This window comes from Lutra lutra, chromosome 12 (genome assembly GCF_902655055.1).
Source record: "Lutra lutra chromosome 12, mLutLut1.2, whole genome shotgun sequence".
Lineage (NCBI taxonomy): Eukaryota > Metazoa > Chordata > Mammalia > Carnivora > Mustelidae > Lutra > Lutra lutra.
The window spans coordinates 23,990,278-24,015,578 of record NC_062289.1 but is presented as its reverse complement, the minus strand read 5'-3'; the positions used below and the strand labels follow the sequence as shown (position 1 = coordinate 24,015,578).

Genomic DNA, 25,301 nt, shown 5'->3' with positions numbered 1-25,301 from the left:
TTCCTTGGGGGGTGGTAAATATCTACAAGTGGAATTGCTGGGTCATATGATCAATGTATATACCACTTTTTTTTTTAAAGATTTTATTTATTTATTTGACAGAGAGAGATCACAAGTAGGCAGAGAGGCAGGCAGAGAGAGAGGGGGAAGCAGGCTCCCTGCTGAGCAGAGAGCCCGATGAGGGACTTGATCCCAGGACCCTGATATCATGACCTGAGCCGAAAGCAGAGGCTTTAACCCACTGAGCCACCCAGGAGCCCCAATGTATATACCACTTTTAAAGATAGTGCCAGACCATTTCCTAAAGTGACTGTAACCATTTTACTCTCCTCCTAGCACTTCCAAGTACTCCACATCCTTGTCAACACTTGATATGGCAAATCTTTTTAATTTTAGATATCCCTGTGGCCATGAAGCAGTATCTCATTGTGGTGTTGTTGGGTTTGTTTAAGTAAGCTCTACACCCATTGTGGGGCCTGAACCCATGACTCTGAGGTGGTGAGTCACAGGCTCTACTGACTGAGCCAGCCAGCCCCTCACTGTGGTTTTATGAGACTGACGCGCTGCCTACTGCGCTAAGAAGGCACTCTCACTGTGGTTTTAACCTGCATATGAGTGAGCCTCTTTTCCTGTGCTTTCAGTCATTTGTCTATCTTCTTCTGGCATATTTGGCCTTTTTTATTTGTACTATTTCTCCCCATCTCCCTGTCCCGGTTTTTGTTTGAGATCCTATTAATGCAAATGCCCTTGAGGCAGCAGTGGTAGTTCCATAGGGGGTGGTTTCTACTAAGTGAGGCCTTGGGAGGAAGGGATGATGGTAGATGAGGTTGGGGAGACCTGGGGATAGGTGGGGTTTGTGCTTAGGGCAGAGTGAGGAACAACGAGGGGCTCTGGATCCGGAAAGTCAAGACTAGCGCTGCTGTTGTTTGTGTAGATGTGAAAAGGTATACAGTGTTGTTGCTGCTATAAGTTTTAACCTGGACGTGATTGACAACAGGTTTGCTTTGGCAATCACTCGGGATCAATCGGCCTGTGGGATTGCATTTCTAGATCCCTTTTGCCAACCTCATTACCGCCAGGTGAAAATGTCTGAGAGCCTCATGGAAATAAGTTTGCCAAAAAGGATGGGACAGAAGAACAAACATTTGACTGATTCCTGAATGGAACTCACTCGATTCTCACAACAACTTTAAGTTTCTTTCGAGGATAAAAACTCAGGAGGGGAACTGCTGGGTTTCAGGGATACCTTGTCCTATTTCCATAATGCCAGCTGCTCTCCGAAACGACTTCCCAGTTTATGCTCTGCTCCCACCAAGTGCACCTTAAATGTCCTGGGCCCCACTCACTGCCAGCAGGAAATGGTAGCTGATTCTCCTTTTTCTTTCTTCCAATCTGAAATGGTATTTAGCTTTAATTTACATGTCACTGATTACTAATGAGCTTAAACATCTCTTAGTAGACTTGTTAGTCATTCAGATTTCTTCTGTGAATTGCCTCATCATATCCTATGCTCATTTTGTTTTCTGTTGGATTTCCTATCTTCCTTAAAGCTATCTCAGATTTTTAAAAATATTATAAATCTTTATTTTGTGTTGGTTTTGAAGATGACAAATAACTTTTCCCATTTGATCACCTATTAGTTGTGATTATGATGGCCTCCATAAGACAGACATAATTTAATTTAATCAGACCTATGGATTTTTTTTGGTCCCCTTATAATTTGTATATTTGGCATCTTTTTTAAAGAAAATTTTCCCACCCCTAAAGTCCCAACAATATTCTTATACATTTCCTTTCATTGGCTTTATGATTTTGTTTTTCAAATTTAGGATTTTTTAATAGATTTTATTTATTTGTAAGAGAGAGAGAAAGAGAGAATAAGCAGGGAGAATGGGAAGGCAAGAGGGAGAAGCAGGCTCCCTGCTGAGATAGGAGACTGATGTGGGACTCCATCCCAAACCCTGGGATCATGACCTGAGCCAACGGCAGATGCTTAACAGACTGAGCTACCCAGGCATCCCTCAAATTTAGGATTTTAATCTGTTTAAGGGATTTTTTTTGCATATGTTATGAGAGTCAACTGAATTTTTCTCCTTAGAGCAAAACAATTTTTCTGTCTATCTACTGAATAATTCATCTATTTCCCATTGATTAGTGGAGTCTTTCTATCCCAAGTTCACCATATTAATACCTGCTCCATTTGCTCTTGCTATGCCAGGAACACAACTGCTCTGATGATTCCAGATTTGCAACGTGTCTCATTATTTGGTAGGGTGCATCCCTCCCCACCCCCTTTTGCTCTTCTTTTCAGATGTATCTCAAGTATTTGTAGATATGTGTTCTTCTGTATATATTTTAGAATCAATTTTCTTCACTTAGGATTATGATGCAATTACATTTAATTTATAGGTTAATATTGGGAGAATTACTGTTTTTATAATGTTAAATTCTTCTAGCAGTGAACATAATAGTATGTTCTTGTTTATTCAGGTTTTCTTTTATGCCTTTTAATTGAGTTTTACATTTTTATGTGCATTATTGGGTAGTTTAATTTCTATATATTTTTTAGTTTCATAACTACTGTAAATGGTATCTTGTTTACAGGGTTCGAAGGTGTAGAGGAATGCTGTTGCTTTCTGTATGTTCCCCTGCTATGTGGCAACCTTCCCAAACTTGTGTGAGACCTAATAATTTGTTAATTCTCTTGGGTTTTCCATATAAGTGACAATAACACATTTCTCTCTTTCCTTCCAACCCTTAAACCCTCTCATAGCATTACATTGGTCAGTCCTCTATCTCTGGCTCAAACAGCAGTTGTGGCTAGCAGGTCTGTTTTGTTTCTGAACTAAAAGTGATCACACCTACGGTGCCTGGGTGGCTCAGTGACTTAAGCCTTCGGCTCAGGTCGTAATCCCAGGGTCCTGTGATTGAGCCCCACATCGGGCTCTCCGCTCAGCGGGGAGTCTGCTTCTCCCTCTCCCTCTGCTTCTGCCTGCTGCTCCTCCTGCTTGTGCGCTCTCTCTGTCAAATAAATAAATAAAATCTTAAAACAAATAAATAAATAAAAGTGATCACATCTGAGGGTTCACCCTCTAGAGTCTTTGACCTCTAGATCCTCTTTTAAAGGGCAACCTGGTTAGGTCAGGCTCACTAAGGTCAATCTTTCTTAATTAATTAATTGTATTTATTTATAAGATTTTATTTATTTATTTGACAGAGAGAGAGAAAAAGCATGAGTGGAGGTGGGAGGGGCAGACGGAAAAAGAGAAGCAGACTCCCTGGGAGCAGGGAGTCAATGAGGAGCTTGATCCCAGGACCCTGGGATCACAAACTTAGCCAAAGGCAGACGTCTTTTAAAAAGACGTCTTTTTAAAGCCTAAGCCAGAGTCCTTAGGCTTAACCAACCGAGCCGCCCAGGCGCCCCTTGATTAATTTAAACTTAACTGATTTCAGAACTTTAATTATATGTCTAAAATCCCTTCATATCTTTTCTTATCATATTCCTTTGCCATATAATGTGACTAATCACAGGAGTGATATCTCATCATATTCACAGGTGCTGCCCACACTCAAGGGGAGGAGATCATTCCAGGGTTTATCTCTGTGGGGCTCATATTAGAATTCCACCTACCACATCCAACTCAGATTCAGGACTGTGTAACCTCATCTGTGTAACATCTATATCTCCTTTCTGTCATGTCAAATCTCAGTTCTCAATAACACTAATATAATTCCTCATTTACTTTATCCTGCAATACACACCACTAACAGTCTCGGAATAATAATGCCAAGACTCTACCACCAAAGTGATTGTCAAAAATAGGTTTTAAGATGTGTATTTGTATGTTTGTATTGCAGTTTTTTTGTCCTTAGGCTATGTCCCGCTAGGGATGTGGAGTCCAATGCCTTGTTTTAAAGTCACTTCCATGTGCCGACAACTTGAGAGAGTGAGGTTCATTTGTTTCAATTTGTCTTCACTTCTTAGGGATTGCTTTTTAACTTAAATTTAATTTTATTTCATAATTATGCTAAAGATTTAAGTAGTTTTATAGTGAAATTCACACAACGAGGTACATTTAGAGCATTCTAGTTTCTCACTCCTTGTCTCTTTCCTCCTCATAAGTAGTTTTTAAAATTTTTTATGACTTTAGTTCCCATTGTTCTTCAATATCAGCAAATATATATATTTTTATATAGTTTATATATATATATATATGTTTATATCTGATGGAGCAGGGGAATCTCATCATGATTTCAAATTTTTTTAAAGATGTTATTTATTTTTTTGACAGAGAGAGATCACAAGTAGGCAGAGAAGCAGGCAGAGAGAGAGAGGGAAGAAGGCTCCCTGCGGAGCAGAGAGCCCGATGCAGGACTCGATCCCAGGACCCTGAGACCATGACCTGAGCCAAAGGCAGAGGCTTAACCACTGAGCCACCCAGGTGCCCCACAATTTCAAATTTTTTTAATGGTTATTTTTCTGTTTAAAGTTTTCTGTTTCTCCATGGGTCAATAGGTATTTTCTGTTTTCCTAGCTGTGTATCCCCCTCATCGACATTTTCAAATTTATTAGTGTGTAGTAGTTCATAATCTTATTAAAAATGTCTATTTTGTCTGTAAATTATTTTTTCCTTTCAATTCTGTTTTCTGTTTACTTGTATATCTTCCTGCTTTTTATTGATCTTATGACAGAATTTTTAAAAATCATCTTTTGATTTTGTTATTCATGTTTATTGCTTTTCCCTTCCTCCCCAGCACCTTGTATCATTGATTTTTGCCATATCTTTATTATTTCCTTCCTGTTTATTCCTTTGGGGTTTGGCACTAAACACTTAGCTCATTTGATTTCAGTATTTCTTATTTGTTAAATAAATGTTTGTAACACTGCAAATCCCATTAAGCACTACCTTATGTACACTTTGACACATGGTGCTTTCATTATATTTTATAATTTCCCTTATTATAATTTCCTTTTTCTAGTATTTAATAGTATTTTTAACATCTCCAGATTTTTAGGAGTTTGAAGCTATTCTTTAAAAAAAAAAAAAAGATTTATTTATTTTAGAGAGACAGAGAGTGAGTGAGTGGGAGGAGGGGCAGAGGAAGAGGGAGAAAAGCAGATTCCCAGAGGAACAGGGCCCAACCACGATGCTGGCCCAATCCCAGGAACCCTGAGATCATGAAATGAGCCAAAATCAAGAGACCACATTGAACCTCCTGAGCCACCCAGGGGCCCCCTAAAAGCTATTCTTTTATTAATGATTTCCAAATTTATTGTTTGTGATAAAGAACATGGCCCATATGTTGTTAATTTTTAAAATTCACTGAGGAGTGAATAAGTGGCTAGTAGGTGAGTGATCTCTGGAGTCTTCCATATATTCTTCCATATATTCTTCCATATAGTCTTCCATATATTCTTGAAGAAATGTACATTCTTTATTTGTTGAGTACAAAGTTCTTTACTGGACTGAGCTCACTAACTGAGTCAGTCGACTGACCTCCAGGGCATGTAAGGTCTTCTTTGTCCCTTAGGATGTTTTCCCCCTGAAAGTCTATTTTGGGTGACACTGAAATTGCTACTCTGGAGGTCTGTTGGTTCATATTTACTCTGCATCTCTTTTTCCATCTCTTACTATTCAAAGAACGATTCACTGGGCCCTTTCCTGGCCAGTGCTGCACAACAGCAGGGCAAGCATCAGGATGCCCTGGAGCTAAGTTCAGCCCCTCAGCTCGCAGGAAGGGAGCCTTGGCTGTCTCTGAGCCTGCACAGCACCCTGCTCATTTTCTTATTTTCCTCTCCCACATCTGCCTTGTTCATTTCCATATTCTTATCTTGCAGCACAGTGCCTGATATCTGGTGGGCACTCAGTAAATATTTGTGCAATGAATGGAGCATACAGCCTTCTTAGGAAAATAAGACCCCTTTAAGAAGTTGGAATTTATGGAGCGCTGAGTGCATGTTAAAACTTCTCCCCACATATGACCTCTCTGATCTTCACGCCTACCTTGCTCTTCTCTCGTACCCTGCCCTTGCTTCATTGGTGTTACTGTTCCGTGAACACACCGACCTCATTGCTGCTTCGGAATCTTTATACCTGCTCTCCCCAGGTGTTGGCACAGCTCATTCCTTTGCATCATTCAGGTCCCTGCTCAAAGGCCACCTCTTCAAACATCTTCCCTGAGTCACCCCATCTAAAATACTACTACTCCGTACCTCTCCAAATCTGATCCAAATCCCATCACTCTCTATGGTCTTTACTTAAGAGAGCAATTATCACTAATATGATTCGTTTGGCTCCATATTTATTGTCTGTCACCCACCAGAAGTTCTTAGAAGACAAGGACTTAGTCTGTACACCACTGTACCCTCCTCTATAGTAAGTGTCTGGTAAACAGTAGACACTCAGTAAGTTTACGCCGGGTGAGAAAATTTTCCTTTAATCCTCAGGGAAATAACATTTTTAACAAGCATAATTATACCTAGTTCTGTAGAGGAAGTCATTAAAGCTGAGAAAGGTTCCGTAGCTTGCCCAGGAGCACAGGCAATGGAGCCAGGATTTGAACATGAGCTCATTTGACTCACAAGCCCATCCCTAACCTCCACCTCTAAGCTGTTGTCTGCTAATGAAGTAGAATGTAAACACGCAGGATAGGAGGAAATCAAGGGCGGGGGGGGGGGGGGGGGGGTAGCTTGTGGCTTTCTGGATGAGGAGAGTTGGGCCTCTGGATGAGATGGGGAATGGTGGAGGGAGGGAGGGAAGCAGGGTAGGCCGACCCTGGGCCTGGGCCTGGGATGGTCCACGTGGCCTTTTCCTTGGCTGAGGGATCGGTTGGGACTTGCTCCTGGGGGAGCAGCGAGGACGGAGGGCAGTTTGTAGGGGAGCATCGCACAAGCCTGCATTCCTGGGCCTTTGGGTCAAACCCTCCACAAAAAACCTCTGCCAAGGAGCCTTTGTGGACTGTGGCTAAGGGAGTCAGGCCCGGCATTCTAACTAACATCCCCCTCCCCCGGCCCCCGTGGCCTCTGGCAGGATCAGACCAACTCCCGAAGCCCGCTCACCACGCCAGCGATCTGTGTGCTGGGAAGGGCGGGCCGGGCGTCCAGGCTGCAGAGGCACTTCGGAGCCAGAGCATCTTTCTTAGACCGGGTTGGTGTTCCTGTCGAACCAGGTGAGAGCCCACCCGTGAGCCAGCCTCCCTGAAAAGCGGGCGGGAGCAAACGGCTACCACCACCAGGGGCCCGGGCTGCCTGCGGCCGGCAGGGTGTAGAGTTCTCCCTTCCTTGCTGATGAAAGATGCGCGCGCGTGGGCGCAGGTGGTCAGGCCGGGGAGGAGGCTCCACCCGCAGCAGCGCTCCCCCACGGGAGTCACCGTGCGTGGGCGGCAGGGGGTGGGGGGGTGGGGGTAGGAAGCGTAGCGACAGTTCAAAGGCAGCAGCTGGGTGCAGCTTGTCAAAAGGGCCCGGGAAGTGAAAGTCCACCAGGCATAGGAAAAGGGGAAGAGAAAACAGAGAGGGGAGTGGCAGCAGTCACTGGGGGCAAGGGAAAGGCAAATCTCGGAGTGGCAGGTGACGTGGGAGCTTCTGCCAGGCACCTTTTCTTGGAGGAGGGGACAGACAGCAAGGCTGAGTCTTAGAACCAGGGTCCTGCATCCTTCCCACAGCCCGTTCTGAGGGAGGAGCAGACGCCAGATAAGTGCTGTTCAAACGCACACAGCATCCTTCTTCTCCTTCAAAAGCCTCATTTCCACCTCTAAAAAGTGGCACTTGATTATACTCGAACCCTTTAAAAGAAAATAGTAACTGCAATTTTCGTCCAAGATAAAGTTAATTACTTTCCTCCAGTCTGTCTCCCCAGAAAATTGTTTTAAAAATAAGAGGGGCACATGGGTGGCTCAGTCCTTAAGTGTCTGTCTTCAGCTGAGCTCATGGTCCCAGTGTCCTGGGATCAAGCCCCACATCAGGCTCCCTGCTCATCAGAAAACCTGCTTCTCCCTCTCTCACTCTCCCTGCTTGTATTCCCTCTCTCTGTCAAATAAATAAATAAAACTAAAAAAAAATAAGAAAAGATTTTGCGGATGGTAGGGTAATCTGCTTTTCCTTTGAGTTGAAAGTTCAAACCCTTTGCATAAATATTCATTATAAGAATCTTTTATCACTAAAAGGATGCCAACTCTACCTTAAAAAAAATGTTTTGTTTTTGCGTTTGATGTAATTGTTATTTCCAGCACCCTCCACCCTGCAATGTTCCCTTTTGTGCCTGTGACACCAAGTGAGACAGATGCCACGTTCACTTGTTTGGACCAAAAACTATGTAGTTTTAAGGCTGATTTGGAGTCTCCTAGGAGAAGAAAGAGGCTGGATAAATTTTAGGTGGTTCCGTTAATGTTCGTCACCATCCAATTCCTCAACCAAAATAAAGCATGGCACCTAGTAGGCTCACTCAGCATGTTTCCTGAATGAGGGATTTTGGAAAAAAGAAAGCCGAGTTTATCATTGAAAAGCATTGGAAGTAGATGGCATCACAACTGTGGACTGCCTCCTGAATCAGGTGGTGTTCCTTCCTATTCCCCTCCTCAGGAGATTTGGCATTCAAGGCCCTAGAGGTCTGGGATGTAGAGTCTAGAGTCTTGCATCTAGAACTCTGGTCCAGGGACGAGCTGTATCATCTCCTCTAGGAGCCTGTTAGAAATGTGGATGCTCCATTCCTACCTTGGAGTCGCTGAATCAGAATCTGCATGATCATGTTCAAGATCATGTTCAAGGGCACCTGGGTGGCTCAGTGGGTTAAGCCTCTGCCTTCAGCTCAGGTCATGATCTCAGGGTCCTGGGATCAAGCCCCGCATCAGGTCCTCTGCTCATCAGGGAGCCTGCTTCCCCCACCCCCTCTCTGCCTGCCTCTGCCTAATTGTGATCTCTGTCTGTCAAATAAATAAATAAAATCTTAAAAAAAAAAAGATCATGTTCAAGTGGAAGAAAAACTGTTTGAAGATACCTGGGCCTTCCTTTTGGAGGCACCTGGTCAGGAGGCCCTTCTGGGTCTTGACTTCAGATCTGGGTTGCAGGACAGTTCCACACTGCACTTTGTACAGAGCGCTGGAGACCACAGAGGGTTCCAAATCCAGCTCTCCTTTTAAAAGAACTTCATTACATGGGCAGGTGACTTAAAAAGCTAAAAAAATAAAAAATCAGTCTTAGAGAAAACTTACAAGAATAGTACAAAAACCTTCTGTATATCCTTTACCCAGATTCACCAATTGTTAACATTTTCTTTCTCTACTTATATATTATTTAGGAATTAATGGAGGGCTAGTTATACAAATAGGTCTGCCTTTCCCCTTAATACTTCAGTGCGGACTTACTAAGATTAAGGACATTCTCCTACATCACCGAAACACCAGTGCCAGATTCAGGTGGAGGCAAGGAACATCTGAGTCAGTGGCCCTGAGAGGGCTTCCTAGGAGCCTTGCTTACCGCACCTTAATCCTGGCCCTGCACACTATACTTACCCAAATCGGGAAACCTAACATGGATTCAATACTATTATCTAATCTACTGTCCGTATTCCAGTTGCATCGGTTGTCCCAAGAATGTCCCAGTTTTTCCATACCCAACTCAAGACCATGCACAGCATGGTCATGTCTATTGGGTGTCCTTCAGTCTGAAACAGTTCTTCAGTCTGTTTTCCATGACGTTGACATTTTTGAAAGCTATAGACCAATTATTTTATAGAATGGTCCTCCATATGGCGAAAAGTTATTTTTAATGTCTTGACGGTTCAATTTCACCACCTATAGATTGAGAATCGTTCCTGCTTCATGTTGAATTGAATAAATCCAGCCATCTTATAGTCATGACACATGGCTGGTGTACATGGATTTAAAAAGTTAGCTAATACTAATTAGGTTCTTGTCAGTACCACGTTAAGTGCTTCACCAGCATGATCTCACTGAGTCCTCCCTATAGCTCAGTGACATAGGCTCTGTTTTTGTCTCTGTTTCACAGGTGAAGAAATGGAGACTTAGAATGATTTGTCTACTGTCTTATAGCTAGTAAGGAGTGAATGGGGACCTGAACCAAGTCAGCCTGCCTCTGAGGACTATTTGCTTAGTAACCTTGTTAGAGATGCTTACCTAAAATGTTAAGGGTTTTTTTTTTGTTTGTTTGTTTATTTGTTTTTAAAGATTTATTTATTTATTTGAGAGAGAGAGAGAGAGAGACAAGGTGAGGGGCAAGGGAGAGGGAACAAATCTCAAGCAGATTCCTGCTGAGTGTGGAGTGTGGAGCCTGACTTGGGGGTCGATCTCATGACCCTGAGATCATGACTTGAGCTAAAATCAAGAGTTGGTCACGTAAGTGACTGAGCCACCCAGGCACCCCTAAAATGTAAGATTTAAGATAAAATTTACATAATATAAAATTTACCATTTTAATCATTTTATTTTCTCTTACCTTTATTGAGATATAGTTGACATACATTGTGTAGATTTAAGGTATACAATGTGATGATTTGGTACAGGTACATATTGTAAAATGATTATCATTATAAGGTTAGTAACATATTATTCATTTCACATAATGACTTTTTTTTTAGGTGGTGGAAATATTTAAGATCTCTCAGCAGTTTTCAAGTATATAATACAGTCTTGTTAACTAAAGTCACCATGCTATATGTTAGGTCCCTAGATCTTATTCATCTTATAACCGAATATTCGTACCCTTGGACCAACATTTCCTCATGTCTCCCCCAGCCCCTGGTAACCACCATTTGACTCTTTGTTTCTATGAATTTTAACTATTTTATTAATTTGTTTGTTTGTTTATTTTTAGTGAAGAATGGTTGACACACAAAGTTACATTAGTTTCAAGTGCACAAGTTTATTAACTATTTGAAAGTGTACAACTCAGGGTCTTTTAGTATAGTCACAATGCTGTACAACCATCAGCACTAATTCCAGAACATTTCCATTACCTCAAAAAGAAACCCGTGTCTTTCAGTTCCCCTCCTTCTATCCCCTGATAACCACTAAATCTGCCAATCTTTCTGTTTCTATGGATTTGCATATACACACAATGGAATACTACTGAACAATAACAAGGAGCTAACTACTGATATACACAGGAACATTTTGGATCTCAAAAACAACACGCTGAGTGAAAAAATCCAGATGCAAAAAATTACCTGTTGTAAGATTCCATTTATATGGAATTTTAGAAAAGCCAAAATCTTAAAAACAGGAAGTGTGGCAGTGGTTGCCTGGGGCCAGGAATGTGGGGTTGGGGATTGACTTGACCGCAAAGGGGCAGAAGGCAGTGTTCCAAACTGGATCGTGTGATGTATATACCTTTACCCAAATCCATCCAACTCTCTATGTTAAAAAGTTTGTCAATGTAAATTGTACCTCAGTAAAACCATAAAAACACAAACATACATGTTCTCCATACTTACCAGCATATCTTCCTTCATAGTCTGGCTCCATATCTCTTTCCAGCCTCACCTCACCTCACCTCTCACCTCTCTCCTCTATGCATTCAGTCAACAAACATTCTCTGACACTTGCTGCGTGCAAAGTCCTCAAGAGAACTTCTGCCCTCAGGGAACTCACAACCTAGTCAGAACAAAGATAGGGCTCCCAATCCTGATAAACATCAGGGATCCTAGAGGATCACCAAATCTTTTTTTTTTTTTAACTCATCTTATTTATTTTTGTAAAATAATCTCTACACCCATCATAGGGCTCAGACTCATGACCCCAAGATCAAGAGTCCCATGCTCTTCTAACGGAGCCAGCCAGGAGCCCTGATTATCGATTGAGTCTTAAAGGAGAGGAATGAGCATATACGTTCCAGTCACTTTGAATTTCAAGTTTGAATCAAGTTTCAGTTTAATTTTTTGAAGAAGTAGTGCATTTTACAGGGTTCAAGAATAAACGATATTAATACAGTGAAAAGCTTCCTCCCATCCAGTTCCCAGTCTACCCTATACAACCTATACAACCATTGTTGTTATAAACACATACTATTTTTCTTTCTTTTAACAGAAAAGATAATATACATATCATTTTGGACTTTGCATTGTCATTTGGCAGTAAACCTTTGAGATCTTTCCATAAGGGTACAATGAAAATTACACTCTAATTATAGTTATGTAATATTTCATTGTTTGGATGTGACCTAATTTATTTTATCCAGTCTCCTTTAGGTAAACATTTGAGTTTTTCCAACAACCTGTTATGGCAAACAATGCTGTAATGGGTACCCTCTTATAAGTGGTGTATTGGGTTTTGTTTTTTGTTTTGTTTGTATATATGTGTATCTATGGCTATATATTGAATTCTTTTTTCATCCATTCCATAAACACACCAACCACTTTCATGTCTGTAGCCTGTTTCTCTGCCTTGAAAGTCTTTACCCAGTCCTTTTCTATTGGCAAACTCCTACTTTACCTCAAAGTCCAACTCAAATGCCACTTTCTTGTGAAGGCTTCTGAACTCCCACAGCCACGTGTTGTTCCTTCTCTTGTTTTCTCATGGTATTCCATGACCCCATCATCAGAATGATCTATTAACACTTCTTTCTTGCCCCAGTAGAGTAGGAGTGACTCAAGGGCATGGACTATAGTAAATTTATCTCTGAATCCCTTTGTAATTGGTACCTGGTAAGTATTGAGGAAAATGTGCATTGCAGGAATGGTTCAGACTGACAGAGGGGTCTGTACTGCGCCTGTCCCTTGCTTTCAGCAGCCTCTTGGTTTGTGTTGCTACTTAGAGGACTGTGGCCAGACAAAGGTGGGCTGTGATTTCCCTTCCCCTCCCACCTAATTCCTTCCTTCCTGCCTCCACCCCTTCCCTACCCTTGGGATTCTGTCCACAGCTGCCTTTGTGGCCCTTGCTGGATCTGGCATGGATAGCAGTTATTATAGCTTTTCAGTAAATTAAGATAGATAAATAAATAAATAAATAAATAAATAAATAAATAAAATGGAGCATTGGCTCCACCCATCTTCTCTTTCTTCATCAAGTCTTTGGCCTCTTATAAAGCTGAAAGAACATATCACTTGAGGGTCAAATGCACATCAGTTGCCCTCAAACATAATTTCCTGCACTTTAAGTCAAAGGAGATAACAGAGTTTACTATTGTGCTTTAGGAATGTGGGAAATGCTTATAGTGCTTAGGTTAATCAATCTTAAATGATTTTCAAGGGCAACTTAGATTCTTTTTTAAAAACATTGGGTTAACTCTGAAATGTCATGAAACTCATGGCTGGACCTGTCAATTGCTAGGTCACTTCTGTATTAAAAATTATTCTATTTCTGCCTGGCTGGGCAGTGCTGGAGGTAGGAGCTCTGGAACGAAAAGCCAAAAGCTCTATATTCTCTCTACCCTGGAGAAGCTCCAAGTCCGGGATGTGAGCCATCAAAGAAAACAACAGGGAAAGAAGGCTTTCAAGCCTTTGCCTCCCCAGGTCAGAGATGGATATGGATTGAGATGTTTCACCTGAAGAAGTCTCAGGAAAAGTGGTAGCTTAGGTCCCTTGGAGTTCTTTGGGATTGTGGTCTTCAGAATTTCTTGCTTGCATGTCTCTTAAAAGAAATTTGAGAAACCACGCTTCTTCTTGTACTTTTAAAGGTCATATCTAAAATGTTTCATCTTAAGTTTAAATAATGGCAAAGTTTGTTATTTATGGCATAATAAGTATTGGCATTTTAAAATAAGATTGTTACATCATTCTGTAAGTGTATCCAAGGGGATCTAAATATCATAATGTACCTATCATCCATTTAAAAAATACATGAACAAGCTTTTCTTAAAAAGAAATCCTACATCACTCTTTTTCTCGTTATCTTGTATTTCCATTCCACCTGCTCCTGAACATGATAATATGAGATTTTAGGCTGGAAAGTCTTTTATTGATCAGCCTATCATATTTCCCTAAAAATTAAAAAAAAATTTTGATTGAGTCTCCAAGTTTAAAACATTCATCTTGACTGTAATATTAATACAATCTCAAGGGGCGCCTGGGTGGCTCAGTTAAGTGTCTGCTTTCGGTTCAGGTCATGATCTCAGGGTCCTGGGATTGAGCCCAGAATAGGCTCAGAGGGGAGTCTGCTTCTTCCTCTTCCTCTGGTTCTGCCCCGCTCCACATTGTGCTCACTCACTCTCTCTCTCTCGAATAAATAAAATCTTTAAAAATAAATAATTTTGAATACCTAATTGGTATAAACAACATAAAATATTATACATTTTGATGAACTATTAAATTTTTAAAAAAATTTTATTTATTTATTTATTTATTTATTTGACAGAGAGAGAGAGAGAGAGAGAGAGTGAGAGAGGGAACATAAGCAGGGGGAATAGGAGAGGGAGAAGCAGGCCTCCTGCTGAGCAGGGAGCCTGATGTAAGCAGGGCTTGATTCTAGGACCCTGGGATCATGACCTCAGCCGAAGGCAGACGCTTAACGACTGAGCCACCCAGGCACCCCGATGAACTATTAAAATTAAAATTTAGAATAGTTTTTACAGGAATAAGATACAGTTTAGATAAACTCTATTGCTAGTTTTCACTGTTTTTTGGAAGAAGCATGAAACACCTGTTCATTTATTCAACAATTTATTAAGCTCCTATTTGCCAACAGCAACTCTAGTCACTTGGGATATGTTAGTAAACATTACAGAAAAATCCCTGACCTCGTGGAGCTTACATTCTAGTGGGAGGCAATAGATAATAAGCAATAAGCATAATTATAAGTAAATAATACAGCGTATTAGAAGAGCTATGAAGAAAGAGCAGGGCAAGAGGGATCTGGGGTGTAGTGTAGGGTTCAAAATGAGTTGTGATTTAAAAAAAAAGTTAGGGTGGGCCTCATTGAGAAGATGGCATTTGACTAAAGATGAGTAGGGAGTTAGGGAGTTAGCACTGCAGATACCTGGGGGAAATGTGTGCCACGCAAAGGGAAGTGCCAACACAAAGGCCCTAGCTCAGGAATGTGGCTGGTATCTAATACTAATAAGGCTGTAGCAGATTCATCCAGGAGAATAATAGGAGATGAGATTAGAAAGGTAATGATGGAGTGCGGTGGTGGTGCAGATCTTGTAGAACCCTGTAGACTACTGTAAGAACAAAGACTTTTACTCTGAGTAAAATGAGGAGTCATTGTGGGGACTTAAGCAGAGGAGTGACATGATTTGACTTATGTTTTGGGAGGATCCCTTTGGTTAGTATGTTGAGAATAGACTCTAAGGGGTAAGACTGAAAGCAGGAAGAGCTTTTAGAAGACTAATCCAAACATGAGATAATGGTGGCTTAGACCAGGGGGTAGTAGCAGTGGAGATGCTAAGGGAGGCTCTGAATCCAGACTAGATATGAGATGTAAAAGAAAGAGGGAGGTCCAGCATGACTCTAGGGTTTTTCATCTGAGCAATTGGAAGGATGGACTTGTCATCAACTGAGACAGGAAAATTGGTGGGTTGAACAGTTTGAGGGAGAATATTTTTCAGTTTGTGGCAAAAGTTTGAGATGTACAGTAGACTGCTGGGTATTAGAATCTGGAGTTCAGATGAGAGGTCTGGGCTGAATACATAAATTTGGAAATGTCATCATATATGATGATATCATGTATCTCTGATACTGGTATTGAAAGTTAGAAGGCTTAATGAGACTCACCAGTGAAATGAGTATAGATATAAAAGAGAAGAATCCAAAGAATGAGCCCTAGGTCATTGCCAGGCCCTGGGTCTGGGAAAAGAGAATCAACAAAGAAGAAATAAGACAGGGAAAGAGGGACCAGTGATGAAGGAGGAAAACTGAGATGATATGGTTTAAAAAAATGTGAATCAAGTAATTAGCTGTGTTAGCTGTTACAGACAGGTCAATCAAGATGAGAGTTCCAAATAAATCATTGGACTTAGGCAATATGAAGTTCATTGTTGACCTTGATAGTTTTGATAATGTGGTAAGGATAAAAGCATGAATGGAGTTGCTCTAAGAGAAGGTGGGAGACGGGCTCAGCTGGACCCCTAAAATATGCCACATATGTAACCTTGTGTGCATTGTTATGATTCTATTATATATGTATATAGTCCTATCATAAGCATTGTATTTGGCATGTTTTTGAACTTTTTATAAATTGTATCATATGGCATGTATTCTGCTACAGAGAGGGGAGAACTAGAGACAGAAAGCATAGAAAACTCTTTTAGAAGTTCTGTTGGAATTGAAATAGAGAAATGGGGCAGTAGTTGATGGTGGAAGTGGGTCAAAGAGATTTCTTATGATTAGAGAAATAACTTCTTATAAGTAATTCGAATGACCCAGCATAGAGGGAAACATTGATAAGTAAGGGGGGTGTAATTGCTGGAGTGATGTTGATGATCTTGATTAGGCAAGCCAAGATTGGGATTCGGTGCCTTAGCAGAGGGACTGCCTTTGGCTAAGAGCATGGAAAACTCAACTACATAATGGGGGGGTAAGATGGAGAAGAGGTTAAAGATGTTGGTATGTGGGTACGGGTAGATGAGATTGTGGGATTCTGTGAGATTTTCATTTCATTGCTTCAATCTTCTCAATGAAAAAGAAAGCAAGGTTGTTAACTGAGAAATGAGGATGAAAGGGAAGGAAGTGTAGGTTAGAGGACAGAGAGGTGTGAAATCCAGAAGAATGGAGGAAGGAAGTGGAATTCTGGAGCAGCACTAAGGGCCCACTGGTGGTTAAAAGTGGTGAAATTAAAGTGAAACTCACTAGTGTGATTGTGTTTTTCTTTAGCCACTTTCAGATGCAGGGGTACTGGTGTGGAGTAGGTGGACAGCTGGCTTGACCAGGATTCTGGTTTTGCCAAGCATGCAGAGCAAAGGGAGAAGAAAGTACTGGGGTTGAAGGTGTGTGCAATGGAGTGATACAATAATTGGCCAGGGGTTTAAGCTGGGTAAGTACAGGAGAGAGTGGATATGTACTTTGAACAATTGCTACAAGGAAATCTGGAAATGAGATGGTATTCAGAGTATAAGATGTTTGAAATTGTGATTATGATGAAATTGCAGTTTGATAAGGCTTCTGAGATTCTGCCCATGGGAGTGAGTGGTTGCGTTAGGGTAGGCCAAGATCTCTGGAGGAGAAGTCAAAGAACTGAGAGGTCTGGGTATTGGGAAGATCATCCACATGTACATTAGAAGCACCTAGAATTAAGACCAAAGTGGTATTGGAAGGACTGATGGGAGCAAATAGTGAAAAAATGAAGGGAAATAGAAGCAACGATGAGGGGTCCTGGATAACAAGATTTAAACCTGCACGTTAGTAGTGAGAGGGGGATGATCTATTGAGGAGCAAGGAGGACACCTACCCCACTTCCAGGTACAGTCTGAGAGGCTTATGGTTGAGTTGCCCGAGTTGGCCAAGTTGCCACCACTTGGGAGGGTGGCAAGAGATTCACTGTTCCAGGGGGGAAAGTCAGGTTTCCCTTAAGCAAGAAAGTGAAGACAACCTGAAGAGAAATTCTGAGGAGGTTGGGTTGCAGGGATTATTATTTGCATAAATAAATCGATGGGTTAGTGGACTAACCTATGGGTTAGTGATGTGTGTGGCCCCACGTGATCCCTGCCTCCTGGCAGTCATGCCCTTGTGTGGTCTCCTTCCCTTAAGTGAGGTGAGAGTGGGACTTGTGATTTGCTTCTGGCCAGCAGAGTATGGCAAAGCTGACATGATGTATGTGACAAGGCATACATGATTATATTACAGAAGGTTGTTACCAGCATCTTACACTGAGACGCTCCCCCTTTCTGGCTTTGAAGAAGGAAGCTGCCATATTGTAAGCTTCCCTACAGAGAGCGCCACATGACAAAGAACTGAAGGGGGGTGCCTGGGTGGCTCAGTGGGTTAAAGCCTCTGCCTTCGGCTCAGGTCCTGATCCCAGGATCCTAGGATTAAGCCCCACTCAGGCTCTCTGCTCAGCGGGGAGCCTGCTCCCTCCTCTCTCTCTCTGCCTGCTTCTCTGCCTATTTGTGATCTCCATCTGTCAAATAAATAAATAAAATCTTTAAAAAAAAAAAAAGAACTGAAGGGACCTTCAGCTGACAGTGAGCAAGGGGCCAAAGCCTTCAGTCCTACAGCCAGCAGGTAACTGAATGCTGCCAAGCACAGTTTGGAAGTGCATTCTCTCCCAGCCAAGCTTCATTATGTGATCTTGCAAAGGACCCAGCTAAGCCCTGCTTAAACTCCTGACCCATAGAAACTGTGAACTAACAAATGTGTGTTGTTTTAAGCTGCTAAGTTTTTTCTTTCTGTTTTTTTTTTTAAGATTTTTTATTTTCTTATTGACAGACAGAGATCACAAGTAGGCAGAGAGGCAGGCAGAGAGAGAGAGGGGAAGCAGGCTCCCTGCTGAGCAGGGAGCCCAATGCGGGGCTCCATCCCAGGACCCTGGGATCATGACCTGAGCTGAAGGCAGAGGCTTTAACCCACTGCGCCACCCAGGCTCCCCTAGCTGCTAAGTTTGTGGTTAAATTGTTATACAGTAATAATTAACACAGATGAGAATGGAAGAGGGTTAGTTACAGCGATGTTACTATTAGCTCCACACACATCCAGTGCAGAACCCAAAATGGGGCTTGAATTCACGATCCTGAGATCAAGACCTGAGCTGAGATCAAGAGTCAGCTGCTCAACCAAGTCACCCAGGTGCCTCTAGAGCGATGTTACTTTTAACTTCTTCTGAGGTATACTGCCCAGGAACCACACGTTAATCTATTACCAAATCACCTGCTTAGACCTTCCTTCAATTATGTTGATAGCAAAGAAATGGAAACAGCCTGACTTGGGAAAGAATTTATAACCCATTCATTCAGGTCATTCACTTTCTCATCATAACACCAAGTTCTGAATTGTCCCTTTGAATTACCCTGGAGGTTTTACATCTTGGGTTGGGGTGCCTGGGTGTTCCGTCAGTTGAGTGTTGGGCTCTTGATTTGGGCTCAGGTTGTGATCTCAGGGTTGTGGGTTTGAGCTCCTCATCAGACTCAGCTCTCAGCACGGAGTCTGCTTGGGATTCTCCTTCTTCCTCTCCCTCTGCTCCTTCCCTACCAGCACTCTCTCTTTAAACAAAACAAAACAAAACAAAACAAAACAAAACAAAACAAAACAAAACACAACAACCAAAAACATCTTGAGTTGATGATGCACCTTAAGTAATGGGTGAGAGTTTTAATTTGTTCTGTCAGGTGGGACAGTTTTGAAAGGGGATGCTCTGTCCTCAGGTGATTTCTCAAGCTGAACAATTTTATTAAATAGTATATATAGCAGGGGCGGATCTGTAAATGAATTACCTTAAAACTAGTCTTGGAAAGTCTTCCTGAACCCCAGGAGTAAGGACCATTGAAGATGACAGTTGTAGAGTCTTTCTAGCAGAAGAGGTAAGAGCACAGGATATGATGGTAGGGAAGACAGCATGGAAATAGGGTAGGGGTAGGACACTGTGTGTGAAAGGTAGGAGGGTGAAGAGACTTAAGAAATGATTTTAGAACTCTCCAGTATTTAGTTTTCATGTGACCCCCGAATGGAAGTATTTTCTAGGTGGTAGCAAAAAATAAAATAAAAATTTTAAAATTATATAATTAGTATGTGCTTTCTGAAACTTTTTAAATATAAAAGAAATTCATGCATCTTGGAAAACTTTCAAATAGAGTATTAATTCAAAAGCAGAGTTTATGCTTTTCCCTACCCAACAGGTAACCTAGTTAACAGGTGTGTTGTAGGTCCTTGAAGGTCCCGTCCAACTCTGAGGTTCCACCGAAATCTCTTCTACTCACTTTTCCTAATACCTGACCAGATTCTCAAATGTGTGATTCCTCGACTCTCCTGTGCATCCCTTAAGCCCAAAAGGGATTTGGCAAGTTTAAACACTTTTGGATCTAGTGATCCAGGGCTGGTGGAAACGGAAGGTGCGGTCGTCGCCAGTTTCTTTCCAAAGTGAACCGCTACAACCACCTTCATCCCGGAGCTGGCTGTCCAAGTCTAATTTTTGTGCCCGCAGGTCCTCAAAACACAAGGGCCGGCTGATCGCTATTTATAAACACTTACTGGACGCCCACTCTACTCCGAGCTCTCTCGCGCTGCTTGAGTACTTTTCTGCAAAGGGATGCCAATTTTTCTGATGAACTCCCTCCAAGCAGCCCTTTGTGGGGCAGCGCCCTAAGCCAGGTCCGGAGCCCAGAACGGGACTCTGGGAAGCCAGCCGACTGGTGCTGCCTCACGGGCGCAGGCGCAGAGCGACCCTCCCGTCACTCCGGGCGGGAGGCGGGGGCAGCAGGGAGAAAGGAAAGCTGCGGGGGGGAAAAAAGGGCCAAACCCTGAAATTACCCGGATGTGGTCTCCGTGCGCGCATGCTCAGTGTCCTCTCGACAAGTTGGCAGCAACAACACGGCCCTGGTCGTCGTCGCCGCTGCGGTAACGGAGCGGCTCGGCTGGCGGAGCCCGCGTTCGCGCCCGCCCGCTCTCCTCTGAAGGCCCTTTCCGCCCTCCCCTCAACTCCACAGCCGCTCAGGGGGCGGGAGCGGGTGAGGGGAGCCGGGCGCCCCGCGAGAGAGGCACCCCGCCGCGGGGCGGCCCGGGAGCTCGAGGCGGCCCGCGCAGGCAGCGGCGCGGCGCCGAGGAGGGGCGGCCTGGCCCGGACTCGGCGGGGCGGGGGCCGAGGAGCGCTCCGGTCCGCCGGGGGAGCGACCGGCCCGGCGCCTCCGCGGACGAGCGGCGGCGGGAGAGCGGACACTCCTCGCCATCGCCCGAGCCCAGGTAACGCGCCATGTCCCCTCCCCTTCCCCTGGCCGGGCCCGCGCACCCCGCCCGCGGCTCCCCCGCCCCGGGGCGGGCTCCCGGCGGCGGCGGCGGGGAGCAAGCGGGAGGCCGGCGGGTGCGCCGGGAGAGCGAGAGCGGCCCCCATGACGAGCCGGGCCGGCGGGGCCGCGGCGCCTCGCGTGTCCCCGCGTCCCTCGGGCTCCGGGCTCGGTCCTCCGGCCCCGAACTCCCCTTGCGGTGTGTGGCAGAATCAAGTTGAACTCGGACCGGGACTCCTGCCGCGGCCGCCGCTTCTCTTTGTTGTTCTTGAGTAGTTTCACCGTCCGCCCCAGCCCGGCGCGCTGGGGAGGCTGGAGTGTGTCGCCTTGGGTATAAATGAAAGTTGTAAATGGCCTGCCGTCATTTCTTTTCTCAAGGAAATTTTGGTTTTCTCTTTGTCCTTTACTTTCCCTTCATGGTTGTGTCATTCCAGGTTTTGTTTCTGGCTTTGATTTGTTTACTTTTTGAGTATTGTGGGTGATGGCGGTATGCGGGAAGCAGCCTCAGCACCTAACTGACCGCCACCCCAACCCCACCCCACCCCTAATAAAAAATAAAGACACAGTTTATCTTATTGCTGGGACTACAAGTACTGAGCGTGAAATTGGTGTAGGATGTAGGGCGGTGGCTCCATCACATGCCCCAAACTGGGGTTGTAATTTCTCAGGCAAGATTTTCAAAGAAATGGGTGTGTGTGGTTAACTAGAAAGATTTCTTTGCGGGTATACGTAGGTTTTTAAAAAAAAACTCTGTTGGTGATAGATAGCTATTTTCCCCTTTGAAAACCCCAGTAAAATTTTTTTTAATGAACATATTTATTTCTAATTATTTATTTTGAATTTAGTTTCTTAATACCTTTAATTTTTGCATCACACTTGAGGGTGAAATTGCCGGTTATTCCGGAATTATAAATACAAAACAATGTGGAATCATTTTAATTAGTCCGAATTAATTTTTTAAAGGCATGTAATATTGGCTAATTTTTGTTAACAACCTTTGACTTTTGCCAGAATTAGCATCTTTTTAGTCTTGATGACAGTTCGATTATGTGGCTTTTAAAAAGTAGGTTCCGTATTTTTGTTGGAAGAGACCATATCGTCTTAAGAGAGAATAAAGAAATGCATATTTTCAAAGAGTAATCAGATTTAGAACATTGCATTGGGATAAATTTTATTGTGGATTTCATAAATTGCCTTTGCCTTGTTATACAGAGACTAAATACATTTCAGTTGAAATATAGCATAGTAAGTTCTAATGTGTAACTTTTCTTTTTCTGCTAAGGACTTCTTATTTTCCTTTTTGAAAAGTTCTGATGTGCTTAGTATATGACATTTCAAGTTGTAAATGATTGATATAATTAACATTTTAAAACATATTCTGCTAATGTTTCATAAGTTAGACGATTTTGTTTTCTTAAAATTAAAAGGACTTGTTACAGAACAGAGTAATACAGGCAGGCTAAGCATTTAGGATTTGCAGTATTTTTAGGTCTAAAGGTGATAATGAATTATGTAGGTTTAAGTTGTTAGAATGAAAACTAAAAGCCTTTCTAGAGAAAATTGATAAACCATTTTGTGACTCTGTTAATAGAAGTGGCTTTTTCTTTGCTTTCCAGGTTTTTGGGTGAGGTTGCTTTAAAGAGGTATTACATCTTAGTTTTTTTTGTTTGTTTCTGAAGTGGGAGTGCCTAAGTAGAAGCGTCTCTGTTTAGCTAAGTGCCATCATTGTAAATGTTGAGCTTAGGAAAGAACTGCAAATCAGTTGCAGATTTAATGAAAATTTGGGCTGAGAAAGTGAATTTGAAATTTTTAGAATATGTTTTATATGGATCATTGGCCTTTCTGATGACTTTGCTGCTTGAAGCAATTCTGCTTATACTGTGAAGCAGCAAATCTTATTTCTAAAAATCTACGTATGCTTCACTTTCTTAAGCTGCATTTTAGTTGAGCTGTTTCTTTATGTGTGAATTATTTTTTCTGCATTCCCCTGTAGGTGTCACCCCCCCCCCCCCCCCAATTAAAGAGCAAGCATTAAACTCATTTATGCTGCCCAGTCACACTATACCTCTCTGGCTTGGAAGCTGGGGTTTTTTTTTGTTGTTGTTGTTGTTGTTTTGTTTCTTCCTGATTGAACTGGTGTTAAAGTAACATCATTAGACACTATTCTCATTGAGCTGTAAATTGCTGAGGCCTCTACTAGGGCAGTTAACCCTGCAGGATCTGCCTTGTTCGTTACATTTAAAATGTGTGATTTGTCTCATCTAAAATTTTGCCTATTTTGGTGAGTACATTATTTTTCTTATGTTTAAACTTAGTTCTACATTGTCCACCTCTAGCTCAAGCCTAACTTTTTTTCAGTTTTCGTTAGTGATTTTTAGAGTGAATGGGTCTTTAAAATCTTAGTTGACCATTTCAGTGCTCATTGTACATGTTTTGATTTCCTTTTTTTCTAGAAGATTGTGTAGTTAGGCAGAAATCTTTGCTTTGCGTAAGTGATTAGAGGTTGACTGAAGTGATGCTTAATCATGTGTAAAACTAACATGACTAGAACAGTTTCATTGATTTCATTATTTTCTACGCTAAATCAAAGTTAAAAGACTTGGATAACCATAACACAGGATATAATTTTGTTAAATTATCAAATTTTGGGCTTTCTACTCAACAGTTGATGAAGATTTTATTGTTTTAAAAATTCAAACAGTTAATATGTGTAGATATTCATTTGAGCAACTTTCAGTATGATACTGTTTGCATCATAATATGATAAAACATCTGCTTGCTAATGAGTCCGATTTAGAATTTCTGGATTTTTTTTCTCATTTTGAAATGTGTAATTTTGGTGATGGGAAGTGTGGCTGAATTCCAGTTTCTCAGGAACAAGGTATTTTAGGTTGTGTCACCTTGACATTATTTTGTGGTGTGGTTGGCATCCAGGAAAATTTGTTTTAACCATGCGAGTGGATAGAAACTAGGGTAGTGCTTACTTATGTAAAACTAAGATGATAGGTGGTCAGAATCTTATAATTTTAAGTCTGGATTATTTGCTACTGCAAATTATATCATAGGTCAGATAGATCCCAAAGACTGGTTTTAAAGATTGTCTAACATCTTTTTTTTTTTTTTTTTTTTTTTTAAGATTTTATTTATTTGACAGAGAGAGAGATCACAAGTAGACATAGAGGCAGGCAGGGGCGTGGGGGTGGGTGGGTGGGCAGGAAGCATGCTCCCTGCTGAGCAGAGAGCCCTGTGCAGGGGAGGGGGGCTCCATCCCAGGAGCCTGAGATCATAACCAGAGCCGAAGGCAGAAATGTGTAGACTTAATCCACTGAGCCACCCAGGCGCCCCTATCTGTTATAACATCTTAATTTGAAGTTGTCGATAATTGCAAATACATTTAAGCTCAAAAACTGTGTTATTTGAAATGAGAATTGTTTGTGCTTTGGAGAACTTGGAACTGTGTGGGGTTCATCTTTTTATTGCCTCTTTACTCCCAAGGTTTAGGACAGTGGTTCTCAACCTTAGATGCATTTTGAAATCTTCTGGGGAGCTTTGCAAAATACTGGTGGCTGGATCCCACCTCCCAAAATTGATTCAATTGGCCTGGGGTACAGCAAGATTAGAGTTGGAGGTGGCTTAGTTATTAGGGTCCTCTAACTTTATATTTTGAACTGTTTCACTTGTGTCAGTTTTCCATCCTTTAATACAATGATGAGCATATGTACTGTGTAATCATCTCACATCTAACTAAATGGGTCTCTTGAAGGTATTGTCCCTTTTATTTTGCATCAGTATTTGTCCCTTCATTTGTCCCTCTTTCCCTTCTTTTCTCTTCTTTGTTCATTTTTTTTCAAATCATTTGAAATGTCTGGTAGCAAGTTTTAGGGACTTGTATTTCCCGTGATAAGAAGTTGGTATAGCGTTACTATTCCAAATAGGAAGTTGATCTTTTTCTTAAAGTACTCTAAAATGTTTATTTGGTCTCCTTTTAGAGACTTAGGACTTTGTTTAGGTGCCAAAATTAGCATCTAAACTCCCAGTGGAATTTCGTATTCAAGGGGGGTTAATCTGGTGAGAAACCGTACATTTTCTAGGCATCAGTTAACTGGTCACTTCACTGGTTCCTGAGAGGCAAGTTTGCATTTCACTTTTGCTGTCAAGAGTTAAGTTGTGTGCTGTGAGACAGTTGCTCAGCAAGCCCAACTAGTTAGCATTTCTGTAGACGTCATCTAAGGTGGGCATATTCAGTTCTCCATTTACATCACCTTAGTAGTTCCTAAGTGCTGGTTGAGGAGTACATGCGTCTTCATCTCTGGAAGAGCTATATTTTTTTAAAATTATTTTTCTCTTCCCACGCTCAATTCCAACACACATACAGATTCAGAATGGGAATTGAGTGGAGGAGGCATGGGAATCTGTATGATTAAAAAATGATTAAAAAACTTCTTGGGGCGCCTGGGTGGCTCAGTGGGTTAAGCCACTGCCTTCG

At 42.2% G+C, this 25,301-nt stretch overlaps 1 protein-coding gene across 2 annotated transcripts in view; it reads left to right on the top strand.

The window, feature by feature from the left end:
- Nucleotides 1-16,816: 16,816 nt before the first annotated feature.
- The window catches only part of SMAD4 (SMAD family member 4), a 60,689-nt gene continuing 52,204 nt past the window's right edge, over nucleotides 16,817-25,301 (top strand). The window contains exon 1 of one of the 2 annotated variants that reach the window (XM_047698259.1): nucleotides 16,817-16,920. The gene's annotated coding sequence lies outside the window, so the exon portion shown is untranslated. Of the gene's footprint in view, nucleotides 16,921-20,414; nucleotides 20,775-25,301 lie in introns of those variants that run through there. The other variant, XM_047698258.1, reaches the window with a different exon arrangement.